This window comes from Somniosus microcephalus, chromosome 1 (genome assembly GCF_052327205.1).
Source record: "Somniosus microcephalus isolate GS21.2 chromosome 1, FLI_Smic_1.0, whole genome shotgun sequence".
Classification (NCBI taxonomy): domain Eukaryota; kingdom Metazoa; phylum Chordata; class Chondrichthyes; order Squaliformes; family Somniosidae; genus Somniosus; species Somniosus microcephalus.
The window spans coordinates 411,519,052-411,530,267 of NC_140987.1; positions in this window are offsets into that span (position 1 = coordinate 411,519,052).

The following is an 11,216-nucleotide window of genomic DNA, read 5'->3' on the forward strand; positions in this document are numbered from 1 at the left end:
GTGATTTGTTATAGATGATTTATTATCACTCAGATCTGCCATGAAACCAGCATTTTTACTAAATCTGGGATTTTTTTTTAATACAAGATCGCAGTACTGTACTCGGGCAGAAAATTGTGCTATAGGCAGTAAATATAAACATTTTCAGGATTTGTCACAACATCTTACACTGTGTCAAATAGCCCATAGCCCAGCTGAGTCTTCCCAGGTCTGCCTCCAAGCTAAGTGGTGCAGTGGTGCTGTTGTCCACTACGGCCTGAGGACTGGGAAAATCGAGTCTTTAGCCCTTTCCCTGTTGTTGTCTCTCTCTGCTCCCACCCCACCAAGTGCTGATGCCTTTGCACTCTCACTCAATTAGTCTGGACTGCAAGTGATGCTTACTCCCCTCTCTTACTCCATTTTCTGCAACTTGGTCAACCCTTCCAAAGGGGTCCAGAGGGATCTGGGAATGCCACTGGGCAATGGACACCTAATAGCCACAAAAGGACTGGGGAAGGCCAGGCAACATTCCCCTCAATTCCACCCCCTGCTTAATACTACCAGACCCAGTCTTTTTTGAGCAATGCCAGATCCTGACCCCCCCACACCAATTGATGCGAGGGGCCCATAATACTTCCACACCCCAGAACCTTTCTCAAAACTCTCCACATTTCTTGTAATCTTCCAATGGCTCCAAGAACCCAGAACCCATTCTTTTGTAGGTATGTCCTGGATGGTAATAATACAAAACCCAGCACGTGAGATTAGCCTGGAGCTGGCTCTCATTTGTGCTGTGATTTTCACCTGCTTCTCCATATTCTAAATCTACATCAAGATCTCATTCCTGGCCTGATGCTTGCTGTAGGTGACATTGTGTGGTGTGAAGTGGATGCCTCGCAGCCTCAGGCCCAGCAAACTGCTGGTTACCCTCCATCCCCATGGAAACACAATGGGAAGAGGCATTTGTTGCTATCAGCAAGACATGCCTTGTAACACATTGCACTAGACAAACATGCCATGCATTGCAGTTGTGAGGCCAGCTAACTTTTCAAATGACAGAATGCTTGAGTGCATGAGAAATTATAGATGGGAGAAATGGTAGAAATAAAGATACAATAGTGTTAGCTTGTCCCAGTAGTAGCAATCTCATCTCTGAGTTAGAAGGTTGTGGGTTCAAGCACATGATCTAGGCTGACACTTCAGTGCATTACTGAGGGAGAGCTGCATTGTCGGAGGTGTAGTCTTTCAGATGATGTGTTAAACGGAGGCCCTGTCTGCCTGTTCAGGTGGACTTAAAAGGTCCCATCAAGAGTTATAGAGAGAGATAGCTACCTTCTGAGGAGGGTAGCCCATGAGTCAAAAATGGCAACCTCCTTAGCTCACCTCTCTCAACACTACCTCTGTCAGAAAAGGCCGCTGTCCTCTCTCCTCAAACATCATAAAAAAGACATCCAAAAAGAACTGCCAAACAGTGAATGATTGATCACAACAGGGTATGCGGGTAACTCTTTAAGGCATAACAGCTGCTATTTTATACTGCTGTGTTGGATATTCCACTTTTCCTGGCTTCACAGGATCTAATCTGCACTGGGAGTGTTTCATAGCTATTTAAAGGTGAGGACCCTGCAAAATGCCCAGACATCTCCATCCTGCACCCTTGGCAATGAGTTGTGGCAGTGCACTTCTAGGCATGCCACCGCTGTGCCTGAATCAAAAAAAACTTTTTATATTCCTAATTTATCCAATATGTCACCAGAAATTATTATATCATCTATACCGCTCTCCTTATAAAACAGCACATGCTCTGATTCGCCATGAGCAACTTCATGAGAGATCCATTTATTGATATATTACATCTAGCACACTTTTGTTGGACATACTCCCATCCTCCACACTTTGGTCATTGTCACACTGTCTAGACACAAACTTCTTTGTCACACTTTCATCTGAGAAACTCAAATTTCGTATTCATAAAACTGTAACAAATCACAACTTGCAGGTAAGCACCACACCAATCAACAAGTAGCAAGAAGAACGAAAAACCACCAATCACGAACTTCAATAACTATAAATCAGAAATGGCAGTCAACAACATTTACCAGTAAGAGAAAGGTGAACCAATCAAATTGCTAAAAAAAAATTGAAAATCCTATTCATCTTTGTTTTCTTAGTCACAAACATCTAAGGTTAAAAATAAAATTTGTGTTATAATAAAAAATTACATATGTCACTATAACATTAAACTTATCTACAAAATTGTTTTGGTGACTTTGAATGGCTTTATTATTATTTTTTACTTTTTTACAGTCTCTATAAAAAAAAAACTAGGATTTGAATTGACATTCTTCCCAGTTATTTCTCTATCAGTGGGAGAGATTTAGCAAACATAATTACCACTATGAGTTTGTGTACTGTGAAAAAATATCTTAGCTTGCATCATTATAATTCTCTCATGTAATTGTGCATAACTCAAAGCATGTCCTTCCTTCAAGTTATTACATTAATTATGAGATTTTTTTTACCAATGACTTCCAAACAAGCTAAAACATGAAGTTTAGAGCCTCTTTCCAAGGCAAGTTTTGACAGGAAAACTATTTTCAAGTGTTATTTTTATCTGAGAGAGAATCTGAAAGAGATGCTAACTGAGAAGGTGAGAGGCTGGATGAGAGAGGGAAAGAGGCTGATTGAGAGAAGCTGAGAGAGAGAGAGAGGTTGGCTGAGAGCGGGACATGAAAGATAAAGAGAGACAAAGGTACAGAGCAGAGGGTAAAGGGGGAGAAACAGAAACAAACTTAGATTCAGATGGTGAGAGTGACAGAGGGAGAGGCAGAGACAGACACACAGTGAATGGAATATTTAAATTTTCTAATATATTCTAAATGGTTATAGCACCAAACTCCAACATGTCCAAACATCTGCTGCTCACATTCTGTGCTGCATTAGGTTCTGTTCACCTATCACCCCTGTCATTGTTAATCTCCATTGGCTCCTTTTCCCTCAACAAATTAAACTCGAAATCTTCATCCGAACTGACAAATCCCTCCATGACCTTACAAGCCCAATCATCGTAAAATTATTTTGGACAGGGGGCTGGAGCCAGCAGCGGGGTCGGGACCCGCCACTGACATCACCCGCCATGAACCTGCCGAGGTTGGGGAAATCGCGAACTTAGCATTAGTAGGAGAGTGCTACTAGCATTACTAGGTGCTTCAGCCTCCAACCCTGGGCTCCCCTGCATAGACCCTTCCTCCACTCCACTATCAGTGACAAGGCCTCCAGCTGTGTTGGTTCCATTTGAAACTCCCTCTCTAAACCTCTCCATATTACTTCTTTGCCCCTCACCTTTAAAAGATTGTTCAAAACCTGTCTTTTGGACCTTGTTTCTGATCTTTTTTTTAACTCTCCTACTAATGCTAAGTTCGCGATTTCCCCAACCTCGGCAGGTTCATGGCGGGTGATGTCGGTGGCGGGTCCCGGCCCCACTGCTGGCTCCAGCCCCCTGTCCAAAATAATTTTATGATGATTGGGCTTGTTAAGCACACCCAGTGCATTTGCTGGCCAATTGAAGGAAACGGGTCTGATGATGTCATTTGATGATGCGTCATCAGCTGATTTCCTTAAAGGGACCATGCGCAAATTGATTTTGACAGTTGTGCTGTCAGTGTTCTACAGCATTGAGGTGCTACAAACCCTGACAATCACTGCACAGAGGAGCACGGCTGCACCCAGGCTCTCCCATGACTCCCTCCATATGCTTATCGAGGGAGTCACAGCACGCAGAGAGGTTTTCTTACCTTCCAATGGGTAGAAGAGAACTCCCCAGGAGACCGATGCAGCCTGGTTGCACATTGCACAGGAGGACACAAGCAGGAATGTTGTCAGGAGGACCAGGCTGCAGTGGCACAAACCTTTCAATGATCTCAGTAGATCACGAAACGTTACTGCAAAGCCACACTCAACCTCATCCTGCTGTGCTGCTCATCACATCCACATCACTCTGCCTTCCCTACCCTACTCCTGCACATCCTTACTCACACCAACTTACCTTGCACCTCCACCCATCCCTCTCTATCTACATTATCACTTCCCCATCTCACTAGCCACCCCTCACACTCACCCTCATCCTAGTCCAATCATACCAACTAACAACACACAAGGGTAGGCACTTGGGTGTTTTATGCAATGTTCATGTAAAGTCTCTGTTAATGTGCTGTCAAACATTGAAACCTTTATTTTCAAAACTTTGAGTTCTTGGACAGATCTATGTGCACCTTTGGAAGTGGCTTAGTGAGTCCCAGTGAATGGTGAGACATAAAGGTACCCCCTGCAATGGTGATGAGTGTGAAAGAAATGGCTTGGGCATTGTATGGATGCTTTATGGTGTTGGTGTGGGTTGGTGCCAACCTGGCGCATCATGTGGCAGCCAGGGTGTACAGCATCAAGTGAAGTAAATCTGGCCATGGTGAGGCCATCCCTGGTGTCCCAGGCAGCAATATGGTCAGTTGCTGATGCCCTGTGTCCTGTGTAGCATCAGTTGATTGCGGAGAAGGTTGGTGTTGTTGGTGCTGCTGGTGTGCCTGGTGACGCTGGTGTTGGGGGTTCAATGTGGTCAGATTCTGAGGGCCAAGGTGACAGAGTGTAAATGGTTCCCATCCTGATGGAGTAGGTACCAGTTAAAGGTGAGATGACAGAAGCACTCTGTCAAATGTGAGAGAGATTGCTGCAATAAGGTGAGCCTGGCTTGAGAGTTTGCTACGAAGACTTGCAGTCTGCATAAAGCACAATCTGTTTTCCAAGGGGAGAAACCAAAGAGTCTCTGTGTTTGGAAAGTGTGCAGGTGTAAATTGTGAGGTTTTATACAAGTTTTAACGTTGTCATCAATCATCTGCTTCAATGGCTACTCAACCTCCACCTCAGATGAACAGACGGGGTTCAGGAGCAACGTGAAATCAATGGGCGGCCTGGTAAAATTAAAAGGTGAGTAAAATATCACTGTTAAGGGCTTCTAAACAAGCCAATAATTGGCTCAATTGCCGCCCGCTGCTGCGTGTCGGGTCTGTTCAGCACTGACAGACCCGACATTTGGGAAAGTCGCGTGGCGGCGGGTTGACAGCGGGTTCCTGACCTGCTGTCAAAAATTTTTTCCCCACCTGACCCGCCACCAAACAAGCCCGCTGACACCCCCAAAAAATTCCCCCCTTAGCGTGCATGTCACCTCTGTGAGGTGACTGGGCTGCTTTCTACATTAAAGATGTTATGTAAATATAAGCTAATTGTTTACCAAGGATTGTCATTCCTGGGTTTAGCGAGTAGCCAGGTAAACTCCCCCGGGCTGCTTAACAGGCAGAACATTAACTAGTTGCTTGTAGGTGTATGAGATTGGGATATGGCTGCCTCCCTTTGATTTCTCCTTGGTTCTTTTGGGAATGCATTTTGTCTGTGTTTGTTTTTTTCTCCCAACAATATGGCTAAGATTGGGAAATTACTGTATGGAAAATCTTGGAGGTATGCCCATATCCTGTCAGTGTTTCTGAGGGCACTGGAGCACCAATGCCATGTGGCATTACGCCACATTTCCATATTCATAATTAAGACCAAATGCCCCTTGTTTATGTCCATTACAGAATGGTAACTTTTCTGCAACAAAACTGCTACTGTTAGATAAATGTTCAGAAGTGCAATTTCACGGGTTTGGATAGGCTAGACGGGGAAAAGCTGTTCCCACTAGTTGTTGGTACAAGGACTAGGGGACTCAGATTTAAGGTTTTGGGCAAGAGATACAGGGGGGACATGAGGAAAAACTTTTTGACGCAGCGAGTGGTGAGGACCTGGAACTCACTGCCGACGGAAGTGGTGGAAGCGGAGACACTCAATGTTTTCAAGGGGAGACTGGATAGGCACTTGAGGGAAATAAACTTACAGGGCTATGGGGATAGAGCGTGAGAATGGGACTGACTGGATTGCTCTACAGAGAGCCGGCACAGACTCGATGGGCCGAATGGCCTCCTTCTGTGCCATTACGACTCTATGGCTCTATAACTTAAGTTCATGGTGCCTTTCACATTCAAAATTTTCCAGGTGCTTTATTGGGGTAGTGCTCGACACCGAGCAGGAAGTAATGAGAAATTGAAGGAGATGAGTGAAGGCGTGGTTGAAGAGATATTCTTGGACAAGGCTTTTGGAAAAAAATAGAGGGAGAGAGAACTCCAGGGTGCAGGGGCATTGTGGTTGAAGGTTCGCCCACCTGTGATGAAGAGGAGGGGAAAGGAAGTTGCACAATAGGCAACAGTCAGAAGAAGATAACAGAAGTAGGGTGGAGTAAGGCCAAGAAGGGATTTGAAAGTGAGGATGAGCGTTTTCATGTATTTCTTTATTACAATTCCATATATATTCCATATATGTATTTTAAAAATTCAGTTTAAATATTAATGTCATTGGATATATTGAATAATGACTAATATTTTTTTTAATTTGCTTTAAAACTTCAATGTATCTTTGACTCTCACTTTATAATAATCCCTGGTAGGTTAGCGATATGTGTTTTCTTTAACAGTTCATTTTTTTTGTTGCCAGTTTCCTTCCCAAAGAAGAGGATTGGGCTTGGCAGTGATGACTCTCTTCCTGTCTGTCAACACTCGCCATCTCGGCTCATACATGAAGAATAGACACTTGAGCTGTGCATTATAGGCTGCCTTTCTCTGTGGAACCAGACCCCAGAGTCATCCCTTTCAGGAGAGGATGACAGCTAAAATCTTTACAATGATTTCCAGGCAATTATTTTCTTCAGATACTATAGCACACCACTAGGGGTCCTTCATTTGCTGATGATGGTGCCACTGTGTCAGTGAAGTAGCATTCATATTTGTGGTAAAAAGATAATTATCGTGCAGATTATCTCTATGAGATTATGTAAATCAGGTATTTTATATTGTTTGAATGCTCATTTAATTAATGTAAACCTAAACTACAAAAGGTTGAATTGCAGTTTAATATTCATAAGGGATGTAATACACTTAAATTAAATTGCCACCAGACAATGGATCTGGCTGGAATACTAAACCTAACCCGTCAGAGTGGTTAGTTTTGAGGTGTTTGACAGCATGATTTAATAAAGCAAATATGATTCTAGAGTAATGTAACTTTAGTGAACCACTGCAATTTATATATTCTCTCAAATAATTGATATGCCAAGGAAATAAAAGAATTGATAAGAGAGGGGAGACTGGATAACAGAATCCTGCCTAAATACTGGCTCACACATGAAGAATCGGCACTTGGACGAGGTTCTTGAGGGCTGCCTGTTCCCCTGGAGCTGTACAGGAGAGGGGGTGAGAAAACTGGAAAGATCATAAGATAGGTTCGGATGAAGAAAGCTCTTTGGCCCATTTAATCTCATCCCTCCAGAATACCAAGTCTACCTTCTTCCCATTACATCTAGCCTTTTGTTAAATCAGTCCCATGTCTTGGCCTCAGCTGTCCTTCCTGGAAAGGCAAAAAAAAACTCCAGCCTTCAAAGGACTTCTTTTTAATACACAGAGAACTTTGATGTCTAAGCCCTGGCACCAATTAATTTTTTTAATTGTTTGATCTTTACATGAAAAACAAGTTTCAAAGTGAATCCTTTCCACTTACTGACAGCAGCTGATTACAACACTGGAAGGAGTGTGAGCTACTGGCTGTCACCACAGCAGGACACTTGTGGTTAAAACACACAGGGAAACAGAAAATGGAATTTATTCCTTTGGGGTAACTCTGTCCAATGATTTTTTTACCTTACAGGTGATGGAAGACACCCCTTTCCTCTTCCTTCAGTTACACTCCATAGTATAAACAACCCAACCTACCAGGAACTGATGATATTGCATCCCCATGGAAATATCTGTTGTCAGATTTGGGTAATTAGTTCCTGTAAATTTGGGGAATCAATCTCCTGACTTTGCACTCTAATTACACCTAGGTCTTACACAGCAGAGCGTAATGCAGTCAGCACCCGGGTGAAAAGTAAAAGGGTGAAAGTGGTTGTTCTTCATATGCCAGCCTGTATTTGTGCAGAATTCTGTTGTCCACTCTTGTCTCGCTTATCATTTCATTGCACATGCTGATTACATAAGAGAGGACATATAAAATTTCACTTTACATTTTACACTGGTTGTTGTACAGGAAGAGTGACTTTAGATAACCCTTTTTACTCAGGACTACACTGTGAAATTTCTCCCACCTCTTTCCCCCCTGAAAGTAAAATTCCTAGATATCAATTTAATATTTGAACCTTTTGAGGGTGTGGAGGCCCCTAATGAGCACAGGTGCAGATCCTCCAGGTTTGGAAGGTTTTTTTTTACCAGCGCTGGGTTAAGGAGAGTACAAAATTAGCCATGGTCTAGTGACCCTTGCTGCAACGGTGTAGTGACAATTCTCGAAAGAAAGAAAGAAAGACTTGCATTTCTATAGCGCCTTTCACGACCACTGGACATCTCAAAGCGCTTTACAGCCAATGAAGTACTTTTTGAAGTGGAGTCACTGTTGTAATGTGGGCAACGCGGCAGCCAATTTGCACTCAGCAAGCTCCCACAAACAGCAGTGTGATAATGACCAGATAATCTGTTTTTGTTATGTTGGTTGAGGGATAAATATTGGCCAGGACACCGGGGATAACTCTCCTGCTCTTCTTCGAAATAGTGCCATGGGATCTTTTACGTCCACCTGAGAGAGCAGACAGGGCCTCGGTTTAACGTCTCATCCGAAAGACAGCACCTCCGACAGTGCAGCACTCCCTCAGCACTGCACTGCAGTGTCAGCCTAGCTTTATGTGCTCAAGTCCCTGGAGTGGGACTTTCTTTCTTTTCTTTACTACTTTGTATGAGAGAACATAACCCAGCAAAAGCTGGCTCAAAAAATGTAACACCGAATCATGTATGTTTTGGTAATCTACTGTATTAACAAAATAAAAAAAACATTTTTTCTTGACTCTTGCTTATTATACCACTAAACTTTTTTGAGCCTAGAAATGACTGTGGATAACATAGAAACATAGAGATAGGAACAGGAGTAGGCCATTCGGCCCTTCGAGCCTGCTCCGCCATTCAATGAGATCATGGCTGATCTTCATCTGAGATCTTAGCTGATCTTACCAGTTCAGTACCCCGTCCCCGCCTTTTCTCCGTAACCCTTAATCCCCTTAGCCTTCAGAAATATATCCAATTCTCTCTTGAAAATATTTATTGAATTAGCCTTCACAGCCCTCTGTGGCAGGGATTTCCACAGGCTCACCACTCTTTGAGTGAAGAAATTCTTCCTCATCTCTGTTTTAAATGATTTGCCCGCTATTTTTAGACTGTGGCCCCTGGTTCTGTGCTCCCCTGCCATTGGAAACATTCTCTCTGAATTCAGCCTGTCCAGGCCTGCCATAATTTTATATGTTTCGATGAGATCCCCTCTCAATCTTCTAAACTCCAGTGAGTACAAGCCCAAACTATTCAATCTCTCCTCGTAGGTCATTCCCGCCATTCCAGGTATCAGCCTGGTGAATCGCCGCTGCACTCTTTCCATGGCAAGAACATCCTTCCGCAGATGGGGCGACCAAAACTGTACACAATACTCCAGATGCGGTCTCACCAGCACCTTGTACAGCTGTAGTAAGGTATCCCTATTCCTATACTCGAACCCCCTTGATATGAAGGCCAACATACCATTTGCCTTCTTAATCGCCTGTTGCACCTGCATGCTCTCCTTCAGTGACTGGTGCACAAGAACACCCAGGTCCCTCTGCACTTCCCCATCTCCCAATCTATTGCCATTTAGATAATAATCTACCCTCCTGTTTTTACCCCCAAAGTGGATAACCTCGCATTTATCCACATTATAGTGCATCTGCCACGTATCCGCCCATTCTCCCAACCTGTCCAAATCGCACTGTAGCCTCCTGACATCCTCATCAGAGCCCACCCCTCCTCCTAGTTTATAATATAATTTTCCTCTATCTGCTAATTTAACACAGGTGCTAAACCATCTATATATTACCAAAAATCTTGCACAAAGCACACACTTCCTATCCACAAAGCTTAGTTCCTGCTTTTATGTCAACATTTAGCATTGCTATGTCAACACTTCGTATTCAATATAGTTGCAAGCTCTGACAACTAGGTGGCTCTGTTGAATGAGTTTCTGAAATCTCCCAACTCTGTTGCCAACTTGTATATAAAAAAATTGCTTCTTTAACTGACCATAGGCAACACCACAGGAAAGTTACTAGTTTATTTTAAATGGCTTAATACCTGCATTAAAATATTGGAACAAAGAAAGAACAACACCCAGCTCTAGCTCACCACCACCTCACTCGACCACTCCACTGTCTCTAAATTGTCAGACTGCTTGTCCAACATCCAGTACTGCATGAGCAGATATTTCCTCCAACTAAATATTAAGAAACAACAAACTCCATTCCCTAGCCACCAATTCCATCCCTCTCCCTGGCAACTGACTGAGGCTGAACCAGACCGTTTGCAACCTTGGTGTCATATTTGACCCCGAGATGAGCTTCCAACCACATATCGGCGCCGTCACTATGACCACCTATTTCCACTTCCGTAACATCGCCCAACTCCGCCCCGCCTCAGCTCATCTGCTGCTGAAACCCTCATCCATGCCTTTGTTACCTCTAGATTTGACTATTCCAATGCACTCCTGGCTGGCCTCCCACGTTCTACCCTCCATAAACTTGAGGTCATCCAAAACTCTGCTGCCCCTGTCCTAATTCACACCAAGTCATGTTCACACATCACCCCCCGTGCTTGCTCACCTACATTGGGTCCTGGTTAAGCAACGCCTTGATTTTAAAATTCTCATCCTTGTTTTTAAATCCCTCCATGGCCTTGCCCCTCCCTATCTCTGTAATCTCCTCTAGCCCCACAACCCCCTGCGATATCTGTGCTCTTGAGCATCCCTGATTTTAATCGTTCCACCATTGGTGGCCGTGCCTTCAGCTGCCAAGGCCCTAAGCTCTGGAATTCCCTCCCTAAACTTCCAAACCTTCCTCTTTGACAAAGCTTTTGGTCATCGGCCCTAATATCTCCCGATGCGGCTCAGTATCAAATGTTGTTTTATAACGCTCCTGTGAAGCACCTTGGGACACTAAAGGTGCTATATAAATGCAAGTTGTTGTTGTATATAGCGCCTTTCACGACTCCAGGAAGACCAAAGTGCTTTACAGCCAATGAAGTACTTTTTGAAGTGTAGTCACT